This window comes from Artemia sp. Qi Xiang Cuo, chromosome 11, assembly GCF_049724085.1.
Source record: "Artemia sp. Qi Xiang Cuo chromosome 11, ASM4972408v1, whole genome shotgun sequence".
Classification (NCBI taxonomy): Eukaryota; Metazoa; Arthropoda; class Branchiopoda; order Anostraca; family Artemiidae; genus Artemia; species Artemia sp. Qi Xiang Cuo.
This window is the reverse complement of record NC_142804.1, coordinates 30468231-30484002: the sequence shown is the minus strand read 5'-3', so window position 1 is coordinate 30484002 and position 15772 is coordinate 30468231. Positions and strand designations below refer to the sequence as shown.

Genomic DNA, 15772 nt, shown 5'->3' with positions numbered 1-15772 from the left:
TCCTTTTTATCTTTACGACGTTGAAAGATAAAATGCCGGGACTTCAAGGAATTAATATTTAAACAAGAGGTTTCATTAATGTAATATACAGTAAATTTACATCGAAACTGCATTCCTTCTATACGCGTTCCTTTCAGATGTATTAAATAAAAAAAGCAAGTTTCTTAAACTGAAAGTAAGGAGCAACATTAAAACTTAAAACGCGAACAGAGATTATTCCGTATATAAAAGGGACTGTCCCCTCTTCAACGCATCGCTCTTTACGCTAAATTTTTTTATTGTTTTAAAAAATAAAGTTGTGAGACAGAGTCAAACTTTAGCGTAAAGAGCGAGGCGTTGAGGAGGGGACAGCCCTTTCATATAGGGAATAATTTCTGTTCGTTTTAAGTTTTAATGTTGCTCCTTACTTTCAGTTTAAAAAACTTGTTTTTTTTATTTAATTTCTGATCGTTTTTTAGTTAATGCAGCTTTTATTTGCATAAAAATTTTACTTTTCTTTTTCTAAATGGATGTCTTTACAAATTAACTTACGTAAATAACTTATATATTCTTATATTTATATTCTGGCAAAAAATACAAAGTTGCAGATTTTTGCAGATATGAGCTTGAAACCTATGTAATAGGGTTTTCTGATACGCTGAATCTGACGGTGATTTTCATTAATCACCGTCACTCCAGAAAAAATCCTTCCTGAAAATGGTTGTATACTTCCCAATAACCAATAAATAATGCTGGCAAGTCCGGCGCCCCCTTCATGGCAATTTCCCTTCCCCCATGAAAACTTCCTTCATGAACAGATCCTCCAACATAACCACCGACCCACCCTTCCATCCCACAACCACAAAAAAAAACACCTAAAACTTCTGTATACTTCCCAAAAACCAAAACTATATGTTAACAGGGGGCAAAGTTCGTAACTTTTATCCCTCCCTCTGGGAACTTTGGGGGATTAAATCATCCTAAAAGACATATTTATCATATTTTCGACCATGTTGAACAAAATGGCTATCTCAAAATTATGATCGGATGACTTTGGGAAAAAAATGAGCGTGGGATGGGGTCTATTTGCCCTCCTTTTTTTTTGGTCACTTAAAAAGGGCACTAGAACTTTTAATTTCCATTCCAATTAGCCCTCCCCCGATATTCAAGGACAACTGGGTTAGTAAGATCACCCCTGGGGAAAAAAAAACAAAAAAAACAACAAATAAACACGCAACCGCGATCTTTCTTCTGGCAAAAAATGCAAAATTCCACATTTTTGTAGATAGGAGCTTGAAACCTCTACAGTAGGGTTCTCTGATACGCTGAATATGAAAGTTTGATTTTCATTAAGGTTCTATGAATTTTAGGGGGTATTTCTCCCTATTTTCGAAAATAAGCCAAAATTTCTCATGCGCGTAACTATTGATGGGTAGCACTAAACTTGATGAAAGTTATATATTTTAAATCAGCATTAAGATCTGTTTCTTTTGATATATCTATTGGTATCAAAAACCCGTTTTCTAGAGTTTCGGTTACCATTGAGCCGGGTCGCTCCTTACTTACAGTTCGTTACCACGAACTGTTTGATAATCTGAAAGTTCACTAAATAATCCTTCACTAAATAATCCTTTCTTATAATATCCATCCCTATAATCCGAATAATCCTCCTAAATAATCTTTCAAATCCCTCGCTAAATAATTTATTGTTCCTCAAATTTAAAGCATTATTGGACAAACAGTGGTGTCAATTTGGGGGCTTGGCAAGATTGAAGCCCCATGATTTTTGACTCACTAGGTTTTGAAAAATATGGTATTTTCATTTATATTTTTTTTTTGCATTTTTATAGAAAAAAACTAAAAAACAAAATCGCCTCTCACATATCTTGAAAATTACATTTGCTCCTCCTTAATTTTCATGGATTGAAACTACTGTGAATAAAACACAGAGATTGCTTCAAAAATTGGCAATGTTCATTTTAAAAGTTTTATTTACGCATATATTTTCTATTTCTTAGTATGAAACAGAATCAAAAGAAAAATTTTTGAAAAAAATAGTTTTTGGAAATAGCAAAATGAAATTAAAAGTTAAGAGATTAAATATTCTTAAAAATATTTTTCGCTTTCCTGCAATCTTGATTATGATCATGGGTTTCTTTATTTCTTGTTGAGGTCTTGGCCAATAAAAGCAACACTTTTTAAAATACATAGGGTTTTCAGCGAAGCACAAATAACACTCAAGCCTCTTAGAAAGTTTGAGAGAGGGCGGACGGTAGTCCAAATCTAATATTGACTATCCTTCTATTTCATTAAACAAATTTGTTGTTGAAGATGTTACAACAAATAAGAAAAACACTGCTCAACATACTCAGCATTTTTTAGTAAAGTGCAAATGATGCCATGATCTTCAGCGTCTCGGGGGGGGCGGGGTAGTCTTAATCTTATTTGTGGTAATTTCTGTTCGGCCTCATTTTGATTTGATTATTTGTTTTAATTATGTTTTTATAGGATTCATCCTTCATTTGTCATCTTTATGTTCTATGAGATTTTTCGTTTCAATGGGTTTTGGATTTCATTAATTCATTCATAATAGTTGTTCCATTTTATGTTAGAATTATTATTTGACTTTATTTCTGCTCTTTTTAAGTTTTAACATCACTCATTACTTTTCTTTAAAAAACTTCATTTTCTTGAAAACGTTTTAAAATTAATTATAAGTAAAGCCGTTGAAAGCGGCGACTGCTTCCCTGGGGAAAATGTTTTGTACTACCTAGAAAATTTTACGTAAATGTGGATGTGTATATATATTTAGACTTTCCTAGAGCGAAAAATCGTATAAAATTGTTGGGGAACTTCTGTCCTCGACTTTTGACGTATATTACTTTATATATAAGGAATATATGAGCAACTTTATACTTGCATTATTTTCTAAGAACTTTAGTTTCCCCCCTCTCCTTTTAGTTATAATTCCTGAATGCGGTCCTGCACTCACAATGCGGATACCCGAGTGTAAGTTAGAATAAAGATAGAACTAAAATTCTTGTGAGAAGGCTGAATTAAAAAGCTTTAAAAGTTGGGATAAGGAAAGAACTTCAGAACCGTCAGGTTGTAGACACAAATTTTACCTGGCTCAATTTCTGACTTCAAACAGTTCCTAGCTGGCTGAAGGCCTTACCCTCGTTATTTCCTTTTTTCGCAGCCAGGTTATAGTTCTGAGGCATGAATGAAAATAGAAGCAAAGAAAGAACGTCTATGATGATCTTCAATACCAATTACCTAAGTTACATAAGATATAACTAAAAAATAGAACTCACCATTGTGTTTTACTCTTCCTTACAAAGATTATTAAGTGTGTCATGAACTATTTCTTTGCAAAATTTTTGTAGCAATAAAACAAAATGGCAGGTGTTTAGAAAAACTTACTACTACATAAAATACAGAGTTATTAACAATATAATCTGAATTTCGTTGGTATATTCTGCAGATTGTAATGTAAATAAAATGTTTGGAATTTAAAGCATAAAATGAAAGACATAAGGATAATTGTAAAAGTAGAAATTGCTAAAATGCAGCTGCAGGGGACGACATTCGTAACTGGTTGGGTTGTACCCTAGACCGGATATTCAGTACACTCTTTGAAAAAAAATGTATCTTTAGAGGAAAAACATTTACAGACTTGCGCGCCAAAGCTAAGGAAAGGAGACATAAAAGGCATAAACTAGGAAAAGACAATGGTACGGGCATCAAACTTAAGAAAAATTAGCAACTAATGTTGCAATAAAACCGTTTATAGTAAATATTAAGTGCTTCATTCCTGTGAATATCTTTTTGCCTGTAAAGAGTCAATGAAGTACTTCTATGCATAAGCTTTAGAAAATGAAAAAGGGGACTAAGTCACAATGGGTTCTAGACGACTCGATAGTATTGCCCGGTTAAAGACAAACAGGCGTAGATTAATTTATTTCATGTTTTTCAGGAAATGAAAACTATTTCTACCAGGAATAGGCTAATCAGTATTTGATTATATTTTATTTGATACTTTTGTACTAAAAAGTAAGAGGGTTTGCTATATGCTAAACCAAAATTGAAATTGATATGTTGACGCATTAATTCTTGAAAGAACACAATAAAAGCCATCCACTAAAAAAAAAAAAAAAAAAACTAATTATGCTTTATAATAGGAATCGGTTGATCCCGTAGAAGAAAAACAAGACAAAGTAGCAAAGACTTTGGGAGAAGCTCGCATGCTCTTTAATATGCTCAAAGAAAGCTTCCCTTTCCGTACTCCCTTTCCCTTTGATTGTTTAGCTTGGATACACTTAGTGCTTTGCAAGCATTAGTCAGACATTGAGTGCAAACGCGTAATTTCGAATTGATATTGTGGTATTTAACTATTAGGACATTGCGGGATACCACTGTGGTTTTTAATTGTTAGGACATTGCGGAATACCATTGACACCTTAACCAAAGGTATTTAAAAATATTATGTTTATGTGACTTCTCGGTTTTATTTATTATTTGTCTTTCACTTTTTACAAAAAAATATCGCTTTTTTTGTATGTAATTTTATGTTCTTTCGCCAATGACCAACTAGTTTTTTTTTTCAAATAAATTTTGGGGTGCAGAATTTTGGACAGGATTTGGCACCTTTTCCAAGCCGTTTAGAATAATTGTAGCTGTCCTGAAAATGGGTGCTGAACATAAGCCCAGGTAATATAAGGAGGCCCCAAATCCAGGCCGTATCCTGGAGGGAGGCTTAGGGGGTTTAAAGAGTTCCTCCCCCCGAAATGTTTCTCCGACTCGTAAAAACGTAACACAAAAGAATATAAACAAATTTTTGACGTATTTCTTTTTAAACTTTTTTTTAAATTTAAATCATACAATGGAAGGTTAAATCACACATTTAGGATAATCCAAAATGTGATATAAAAAAACAACAGAAAAGCTAGAACGAAAAGAGATGTTTGATACTAGAACTCAAAACGAACAGGAACTATCCTATATGAAGTGATCTACTGCTTTATCAACCTGTAGGCGTGTACGCTAATTTTGTCTATTTTCCTTTTTTTTTTTTTATCTCGATGCTTCAAGAAATTAAATAAAAAAACAAACAAGTTTTTTTTAACTGAAAGTAAGGAGCGACATTAAAACTTAAAACGAACAGAAATTATTCCGTATATGAAAGGCGCTGTCCCCTCCTCAACGCCTCGCTCTTTACTCTAAAGTTTGACTCTGTCTTGCAACTTTATTTTTTAAAACAATAAAAAACTTTAGCGTAAAGAGCCTCAATGCCTCGCTCATTGCGCTAAATTTTTTTTATTGTTTAAAAAAAATAGAGTTGTGAGAAAGTCAAACTTTAAAGTAAAGAACGAGGCGTTGAGGAGTGCACAGCCCCTTTTATATACGGAATAATTTCTGTTCGTTTTAAGTTTTAACGTCGTTCCTCACTTTCAGCTAAAAAAAACTTGTTTTTTTATTCAATTTTTGAACATTTTTGAATTAATACAGGTTTTGATTTTGGCTCACCGTACATGAATAATTACAACAAAATTTTCATGTTAATTTTACTTTTATTTGGTTAAATGGCTTTCTCGAAATTTGTTTAATTTTATTTACGAACGTTTTTATTAGTAATAAATATACGTAACTTACTAATTAACTTACGTAACGAACTTCTATATTCACATATTCTTAATACGTATATTAGGGAGTTCACTAAATTTCGAATTTTGTTCCAATTTTTTAAAAATGACTTAATCACAAAGGCCGTTAATTAGAATAAATAGCTCTTATGAAAGTACTAAAACATCTTTGGCTTAAAGAGCGAGGTATTGACTAGGGGGTGAACCCAATCATATACGTAATATTTTCTGTTCGTTTTAAGTTGTGATGTTGCTCCTTACTATCAGTTGAAAAAAAAATTTTCTGTTTTTTTTTTAAAGAATGCTGGGAAATCTGGCGCCCCCTTCATAGCAATGTCCCTTCCCCCATGAAAGTTCCTCCATGGAAAGATCTTCCAACATAACCCCCAGCCCACCACCCTCCCCCCACTATCAGAAATAATCCCCCTTGAAAAAGTCTTTATATTTCCCAATACCCAATACCATATGTTAACATTGGGTAAAGTTCATAACTTTCAGCCCTCCCCCCGGGGACTTTGGGGAATTGAGCCATCCTAAAATATATAGTTATCATACTTTCGATCATGCTGAACAAAATGGCAATCTCAAAATTTTGATCGGGTGACTTTGGCAGAAAAATGTGCGTTGGAGGGGGCCTAGTTGCCCTCCATTTTTTTGTTTACTTAAAAAGGGCACTAGAACTTTTAATTTTCGTTCCAATGAGCCCACCCACGATATTCTAGGACCACTGAGTCGATACGATCACCCCTGGGGAAAAGAAAAAAAAACCCAAAAAAACAAATAAACACGCATCCGTGATCTTTCTTCTGGCAAAAAATGCAAAATTCCACAGTTTTGTAGATAGGAGCTTGAAACCTTGAAGCTTGAAACCTTGAAGAAAGTAGGGTTCTCTGATACGCTGAATATGATGGTGTGAATTTCATTAAGGTTATGTAGCTTTTAGGGGATCTTTCCCCCTTTTTTCGAAAATCAGCCAAATTTTCTCAGGTGCGTAACTTTTGATGAGTAGGACTAAAGTCGATGAAACATATATATTTGAAATCAGCATTAAAATCTGATTCTTTTGATGTATCTGTTGGTACAAAATCCCGTTTTCTAGAGTTTCGGTTACCATTGAGCCGGGTCGCTCCTTACTTACAGTTCGTTACCACGAACTGTTTGATAATACTCTGACACGAGAATGGGGGTATTGATAAGGAAATTGTAATTACCGACTGATTATATATTTTTTTTTTGTATTCTAAGACGTTTTCAGGAAATCATTAGTCACTTTGAGCGTATTAACTCAAAGAAAATACTATTTGAAAAACGAATTTTTCAAAGAAAAACGAAAAACCATATTGAACTTAAGACCAGCAGAAATAAATTATTTTAGTAATTGAAACTCAAAACGAGCAAAAGTTACTATTAACGAATAAATGAAATAAAAAACGATCAGAAATTAAAGAAATAATCATATCAAACATAAATGTAGCAGACTACTGCCCTCCCATGGTCCTCAAAGGTCCCCCGGGCTCCCAAAGGGCCACCGGTGCCCCAAAGGCCCTCCACCGGTCCCCCGGCGCCCCAAAGGCCCACCCAGACCCCCAAATGCCATCTCTGGACCCCAAAGCCCATCCCAGTAGTGTTTGGCTGTGGTTTACCTTGTCACAGTTACATTTTCATGATTTTTCAAAGTTCATTCTGAATTTTTTTCGTTGAAATGAAAGAGTTAGAATATTTCAGTAGCGTTTTGTTGTGGTTTACCTTGTCACAGTTACATTTTCTTGATTTTTCAAAGTTCATTCGGAATTTCTTTCATTTAAATGCAAGAGTTGGAATATTTCAGTAGTGTTTGGTTTTTTTTTTCATCTTCACATTTACAATTTCTTTAATTTTCAATGTTCATTTTGTATTTCTTTCTTTGAAATGCAAGAGTTGGAATATTTCAGTAGTGTTTGGTCGTGGTTTACCTTGTCACATTTACATTTTCTCGATTTTTCAAAGTTCATTTTGAATTTCTTTTGTTGAAATGCAAGAGTTGGAATATTTCAGTAGCGTTAGGTTGTGGTTTACCTTGTCAAAGTTACATTTTCTTGATTTTTCAAAGCTCATTTTGAATTTCATTTGTTGAAATTCAAGAGTTGGAATATTTCAGTAGTGTTTGGTTGTGGTTTAACTTGTCACAGTTACATTTTCTTGATTTTTCAAAGCTCATTTTGAATTTCCTTTGTTGAAATGCAAGAGTTGGAATATTTCAGTAGTGTTTGGTTGTGGTTTACCTTGTCACAGTTACATTTTCTTGATTTTTCAAAGTTCATTTTTAATTTCTTTCGTTGAAATGCATTAGTTGGAATATTTCAGTAGTGTTTGTTTGTGGTTTACCTTGTCACAGTTACATTTTCTTGATTTTTCAAAGTTCATTTGAATTTCTTTTGTTGAAATTAAAGAGTTGGACTATTTCAGTAGCGTTAGGTTGTGGTTTACCTTGTCAAAGTTACATTTTCTTGATTTTTCAAAGTTCATTTTGAATTTCATTTGTTGAAATGCAAGAGTTGGAATATTTCAGTAGTGTTTGGTTGTGGTTTACCTTGTCACAGGTACATTTTCTTGATTTTTCAAAGTTCATTCTGAATTTCATTCATTGAAATGCAAGAGTTGGAATATTTCAGTAGAGTTCGGTTGTGGTTTACCTTGTCACAGTTACATTTTCTTGATTTTTCAAAGTTCATTCTGAATTTCTTTCATTGAAATGCAAGAGTTGGAATATTTCAGTAGTGTTTGGTTGTGGTTTACCTTGTCGCAATTACATTTTCTTGATTTTTCAATGTTCATTTTGAATTTCTTTCGTTGAAATGCAAGAGTTGGAATATTTCAGTAGTGTTTGGTCGTGGTTTACCTTGTCACAGTTACATTTTCTTGATTTTTCAAAGTTCATTTTGAATTTCTTTTGTTGAAATGCAAGAGTTGGAATATTTCAGTAGCGTTCGGTTGTAGTTTACCTTGTCACAGTTACATTTTCTTGATTTTTCAAAGTTCATTTTGAATTTCCTTTGTTGAAATGCAAGAGTTGGAATATTTCAGTAGTGTTTGGTTGTGGTTTACCTTGTCACAGTTATATTTTCTTGATTTTTCAAAGCTCATTTTGAATTTCCTTTGTTGAAATGCAAGAGTTGGAATATTTAAGTAGTGTTTGGTTGTGATTTACAATGTCACGGTTACATTTTCTTTATGTTTCAAAGTTCATTTTGAATTTCTTTCTTTGAAATGCAAGAGTTGGAATATTTCAGTTGTGTTTGGTTATTGTTTACTTTGTCACAGTTAAATTTTCATGATTTTTCAATGTTCATTTGAATTTGTTTTGTTGAAACTCAAGAGTTGGAATATTTCAGTAGTGTTCGGTTGTGGCTTACCTTGTCAAAGTTACATTTTCTTGATTTTTCAAAGTTCATTTTGAATTTCCTTTGTTGAAATGCAAGAGTTGGAATATTTCAGTAGCGTTTGCTTGTGGTTTACCTTGTCACAGTTACATTTTCTTGATTTTTCAAAGTTCATTTGAATTTATTTCATTTTAATGAAAGAGTTGGACTATTTAAGAAGTTTCTGGTTGTGGTTTACCTTGTAAGATTTAAATTTTATTGATTTTTCAAAGTTCATTTTGAATTTCTTTCGTTGAAATGCAAGAGTTGGACTATTTCAGTAGTGTTTGGTCGTGGTTTACATTGTCACAGTTACATTTTCTTGATTTTTCAAAGTTCATTTTGAATTTCTTCCGTTGACATGCAAGAGTTGGACTATTTCAGTAGTGTCTGCATATTGTTTTCATTGTCAAAGTTACATTTTCATGAATATTCAAAGTTCATTTGAATTTCTCTCGTTGAAATGAAAGAGTTGTACTATTTCAGTAGTTTTTGGTTATTGTTTAACTTTTCAAAGTTAAAATATAAATATAATTAATATATCATTTAGATTTTCTTTCGTTGAAATGAAAGAGTTGGACTATTTCAGTAGTGTTTGGTTTTGGTTTACCTTGTCACAGTTACATTTTCTTGATTTTTCAAAGTTGATTTAGAATTTCTTTCTTTGAAATGCAAGAGTTGGAATATTTCAGTAGTGTTTGGTTATGGTTTACCTTGTCACAGTTACATTTTCTTGATTTTTCAAAGCTCATTTAGAATTTCTTTCGTTGAAATGCAAGAGTTGGAATATCTCAGTAGTGTTTGGTTATGGTTTACCTTGTCACAGTTACATTTTCCTGATTTTTCATAGTTCATTTCGAATTTCTTTCGTTGAAATGCAAGAGTTGGAATATTTCAGTCGTGTTTGGTTCTGGTATACATTGTCACAGAAACATTTTCAAGATTTATCAAAGTTCATTTAGAATTTCTTTCTTTGAATAGCAAGAGTTGGAATATTTCAGTAGTGTTTGGTTGTGGTTTACCTTGTCACAGTTACATTTTCTTGATTTTTCAAAGTTCATTTTGAATTTCTTTCGTTGAAATTCAAGAGTTGGAATATTTCAGTTGTCTTTGGTTTTTGTTTACCTTGTAACAGTTAAATTTTCTTGATTTTTCAAAGTTAATTTTGAATTTCTTTCGTTGAAAAGCAAGAGTTGGAATATTTCAGTAGTGTTTGGTTGTGGATTACCTTGTCACAGTTACATTTTCTTGATTTTTCAAAGTTCATTTTGAATTTCTTTCGTTGAAATGCAAGAGTTAGAATATTTCAGTAGTGTTTGGTTGTGGTTTACCTTGTCACAGGTACATTTTCATGATTTTTCAAAGTTCATTTTGAATTTCTTTCGTTGAAATGCAAGAGTTGGAATATTTCAGTAGTGTTTGGTCGTGGTTTTTCTTGTCACAGTTACAGTTTCTTTAATTTACAAAGTTCATATTGAATTTCTTTCGTTGAAATGCAAGAGTTGGAATATTTCAGTAGCATTCGGTTGTGGTTTAACTTGTCACAGTTAAATGTTGTTGATTTTTCAAAGTTCATTTTGAATTTCTTTTGTTGAAATACAAGAGTTGGAATATTTCAGTAGCGTTCGGTTGTGGTTTACCTTGTCACAGTTAAATTTTATTGATTTTTCAAAGCTCATTTTGAATTTCCTTTGTTGAAATGCAAGAGTTGGAATATTTCAGTAGTGTTTGGTTGTGGTTTATCTTGTCACAGTTAAATTTTCTTGATTTTTCAAAGCTCATTTTGAATTTCATTTGTTGAAATGCAAGAGTTGGAATATTTCAGAAGTGTTTGGTTGTGGTTTACCTTGTCACAGTTACATTTTCTTGATTTTTCAAAGTTAATTTTTAATTTATTTCTTTTAAATGAAAGAGTTGGAATATTTCATTAGTTTTTTGTTGTGGTTTAAATTGTAACAGTTACATTTTCTTGATTTTAAAAAGATCATTTTGAATTTATTTATTTGAAATGCAAGAGTTGGACTATTTCAGTAGCGTTCGGTTGTGGTTTACCTTGTCACAGTTACATTTTCTTGATTTTTCAAAGCTCATTTTGAATTTCCTTTGTTGAAATGCAAGAGTTGGAATATTTAAGTAGTGTTTGGTTATGTTTTACCTTGTCACAGTTAAATTTTATTGATTTTTCAAAGTTAATTTGAATTTCTTTCATTGAAATGCAAGAGTTGGAATATTTCAGTAGTGTTGTGGTTTACCTTGTCACTGTTACATTCTCTTGATTTTTCAAAGTTCATTTTGAATTTCTTTCGTTGAAAAGCAAGAGTTGGAATATTTCAGTAGTGTTTGGTCGTGGTTTACCTTGTCACAGTTGCATTTTCTTGATTTTTCAAAGTTCATTTTGAATTTCTTTCGTTGAAATGCAAGAGTTGGAATATTTCAGTAGTATCTGCTTATGGTTTACCTTGTCACAGTTACATTTTCATGATTTTTCAAAGCTCATTTTGAATTTCTTTCATTGTAATGCAAGAGTTGGACTCTTTCAGTAGTGGTTGGTCATGGTTTACTTTGTCACAGTTACATTTTCCTGATTTTTCAAAGCTCATTTTGAATTTCTTTAGTTGAAATGCAAGAGTTGGACTATTTCAGTAGTGTTTGGTTGTGGTTTACCTTGTCACAGTTACATTTTCATGATTTTTCAAAGTTGATTTTGAATTTCTTTCGTTGAAATGCAAGAGTTAGAATATTTCAGTAGTGTTTGGTTGTGGTTTACCTTGTCACAGTTACATTTTCATTATTTTTAAAAGTTCAATTATAATTTATTTCTTTGAAATGCAAGAGTTGGAATATTTCAGTAGTGTTTGGTTATGGTTTACCTTGTCACAGTTACATTTTCCTGATTTTTCAAATTTAATTTCGAATTTCTTTCGTTGAAATGCAAGAGTTGGAATATTTCAGTGGTGTTTGGTTATGGTTTACCTTGTCACAGTTACATTTTCCTGATTTTTCAAAGTTCATTTTGAATTTCTTTCGTTGAAGTGCAAGAGTTGGAACATTTCAGTAGTGTTTGGTTGTGGTTTACCTTGTCACAGTTACATTTTCCTGATTTTTCAAAGTTGATTTTGAATTTCTTTCGTTGAAATGCAAGAGTTGGAATATTTCAGTAGTGTTTGGTTGTGGTTTACCTTGTCACAGATACAGTTTCTTGATTTTTCAAAGTTCATTTTGAATTTCTTTCGTTGAAATGCAAGAGTTGGAATATGCCAGTAGTGTTTGGTTGTGGATTACCTTGTCACAGTTACATTTTCTTGATTTTTCAAAGTTCATTTTGAATTTCTTTCGTTGAAATGCAAGAGTTGGAATATTTCAGCAGGGTTTGGTTGTGGTTTACCTTGTCACATGTACATTTTCATGATTTTTCAAAGTTCATTTTGAATTTCTTTCGTTGAAATGCAAGAGTTGGAATATTTCAGTAGTGTTTGGTCGTGGTTTACCTTGTCACAGTTACATTTTCTTTATTTTACAAAGTTCATTTTGAATTTCTTTAGTTGAAATGAAAGAGTTGGAATATTTCAGTAGCGTTCGGTTGTGGTTTAACTTGTCACAGTTACATTTTCTTGATTTTGTAAATTACATTTTGATTTTCTTGGTTGAAATGCAAAAGTTGGAATATTTCAGTAGTGTTTGCTTGTGGTTTACCTTGTCACAGTTAAATTTTCTTGATTTTTAAAATTTCATTTTTAATTTCTTACTTTGAAATGAAATATTTGCAATATTTCAGTAGTGTTTGGCTGTGGTTTACCTTGTCACAGTTACATTTTCATGATTTTTCAAAGATAATTTGTAATTCTTTCAATGAAATTACAGAGTTGGTAAATTTCAGTATTGTTTTGTTATTGTTTAACTTTCAAAATATACATTTTATTGATTTTTCAAAGTTCATTTTTAATTTCATTCTTTGAAATGCAATAGTTGTAATATTTCATTTGTGTTTGGTCGTGGTTTACCTTGTCACCGTTACATTTTCTTGATTTTTCAAAGTTCATTTTGAATTTCTTTCGTTGAAATGCAAGAGTTGGACTATTTCAGTAGTGTTTGGTTGTGGTTTACCTTGTCAAAGTTACATTTTCATGATTTTTCGAAGCTCATTTTAAATTTCTTTCGTTGAAAAGCAAGAGTTGGAATATTTCAGTAGTGTTTGCTTATGGTTTACCTTTTCGTAGGCTAGGTTAGCCTACGTACGCGCTGTACGTAGGCTAACCTAGCCTAACCTAACTTAACCTAACCTAACTTAATCTAACCTAACCTAACCTAATCATACACCTAACTTAGGGCATGTCTCTCACCTAACCTAAGCTAACCTAAGTGAAGCGTACGTAGGCTAACCTAACCTAACCTAATCTAACCTAACTTAATCTAGTCTAACCTAACCATACTCACCGGAAAAGGTTAGGTTAACTTATCATGAGCACTCATGATAAGCACATGTGTGTACATGTGTGTAAATGTGTTTAAATGTGGCAAGGTAAATCAGAACAAAACACTACTCAAATATTCCAACTCATGCATTTCAATGAAAGAAATTCAAAATGAATTTGAAAATCAAGAAAATGTAACTGTGATAAGGTGAACCATAACCAAACACCACTGAAATATTCCAACTCTTGCATTTCAACGAAAGAAATTCGAAATGAACTTTGAAAAATCAAGAAAATGTAAATGTGGCAAGGTAAACCATAACCAAACACTACTGAAATATTCCAACTATTGCATTTAAAATAAATAAATAAAAATAAAAATTTGAATATACATAGAATGAAACTGTGAAAATTTAAACCAAACGAAAACACTCCTGAAATATTTAATTTCTTGCTTTTCAACGAAATAAATTCAAATGAAGTTTGAAAAATCAAGAGAATGAAACTGTGACATGTTAAACCTTAACAGAACGCTACTGAAATATTCAACCTCTTTAATTAAAACGATAGAAAATCAAATGAACTATTAAAGATCAAGAAAATGTTACTTTGACAATGTAAACCACAAGCTAACACTACTGAAATATTCCAACTCTTGCTTTTCAACAAAAGAAATTCAAAATGAACTATGAAAAATCAAGAAAATGTAACTGTGCCAAGGTAAACCACAACCAAACACTGCTGAAATATTCCAACTCTTGCATTTCAACTAAAGAAATTCAAATGAACTTTGAAAGATAAAGCAAATTTAACTGTGACAAGGTAAACCATAAGCAAACACTACTGAAATATTCCAACTCTTGCTTTTCAACGAAAGAAATTCAAAAATGAACTTTGAAAAATCAATAAAATGTAATTGTGTCAAGGTAAACAACAACCAAACACTAGTGAAATAATCCAACTCTTGCATTTCAACGAAAGAAATTCAAAATGAACTTTGAAAAATCAAGAAAATGTAACTGTGACAAGGTAAACCACAACCAAACACTACTGAAATATTCCAACTCTTGCATTTCAACGAAACAAATTCAAAATGAACTTTGAAAAATCAAGAGAATGTAACTCTTACAAGTTAAACCACAACCAAACGCTACTGAAATATTCCAACTCTTGCATTTCAATGAAAGAAATTCAAAATGAACTTTGAAAAATCAAGAAAATGTAACTGTGACAAGGTAAACCACGACCATACACTATTGAAATATTCCAACTATTGCATTTCAATGAAAGAAATTCAAAATGAACTTTGAAAAATCAAGAAAATGTAACTGTGACAAGGTAAACCATAACCAAACACTACTGAAATATTCCAACTCTTGCATTTCAACGAAAGAAATTCAAAAATGAACTTTGAAAAATCAAGAAAATGTAACTATGACAAGGTAAACCACAACCAAACGCTACTGAAATATTCCAACTCTTACTTTTCAAGGAAAGAAATTCAAAATGAACTTTGAAAAATCACGAAAATGTAACTGTGACAAGGTAAACCACAACCAAACACTACTGAAATAGTCCAACTCTTGCAATTCAACGAAACAAATTCAAAATGAACTTTGAAAAATCAGGAAAATGTAACTATGACAAGGTAAACCATAACCAAACACCACTGAAATATTCCAACTCTTGCATTTCAACCAAAGAAATTCGAAATGAACTTTGAAAAATCAAGAAAATGTAACTGTGACAAGGTAAACCATAACCAAACACTACTTAAATATTCCAACTCTTGCATTTCAACGAAAGAAATTCAATTGAACTTTGACAAATCAAGAAAATGTAACTGTGACAAGGTAAACCATAAGCAAACACTACTGAAATATTCCAACTCTTGCTTTTCACCGAAAGAAATTTAAAATGACCTTTGAAAAATCATGAAAATGTAACTTTTACAAGGTAAACCAAAACCAAACACTACTGAAATAGTCCAACTCTTGCATTTCAACGAAAGAAATTCAAAAAGAACTTTGAAAAATCAAGAAAATGTAACTGTGACAAGGTAAACCACGACCAAACACTACTGAAATATTCCAACTATTGCATTTCAAAGAAAGAAATTCAAAATTAACTTTGAAAAATCAATAAAATTTAAATGTGACAAGGTAAACCACAACCAAACACTTCTGAAATATTCAAAATCTTGAATTTCAATTAAAGAAATTCAAATGAACTTTGAAAAATCAAGAAAATGTAACTGTGACAAGGTAAACCACAGCCAAACACTACTGAAATATTCCAACTCTTGCATTTCAACAAAAGAAATTCAAAATGAACTTTGAAA

General features: G+C 31.8%; 1 protein-coding gene and 1 long non-coding RNA gene across 2 annotated transcripts in view; one reads left to right on the top strand and one right to left on the bottom strand.

Annotated features, from left to right (window-relative positions):
• The window catches only part of LOC148946862 (uncharacterized), a 32386-nt gene extending 29142 nt beyond the window's left edge, over nucleotides 1-3244 (bottom strand). The window contains exon 1 of the long non-coding RNA XR_016142446.1: nucleotides 3105-3244. This is a non-coding gene — a long non-coding RNA (uncharacterized LOC148946862). The remainder of the gene's footprint in view (nucleotides 1-3104) is intronic.
• Nucleotides 3245-4320: 1076 nt separating this feature from the next.
• LOC148946861 (uncharacterized) overlaps nucleotides 4321-15772 on the top strand; it is a 270490-nt gene continuing 259038 nt past the window's right edge. The window contains exon 1 of the mRNA XM_089096450.1: nucleotides 4321-4449. The gene's annotated coding sequence lies outside the window, so the exon portion shown is untranslated. The remainder of the gene's footprint in view (nucleotides 4450-15772) is intronic.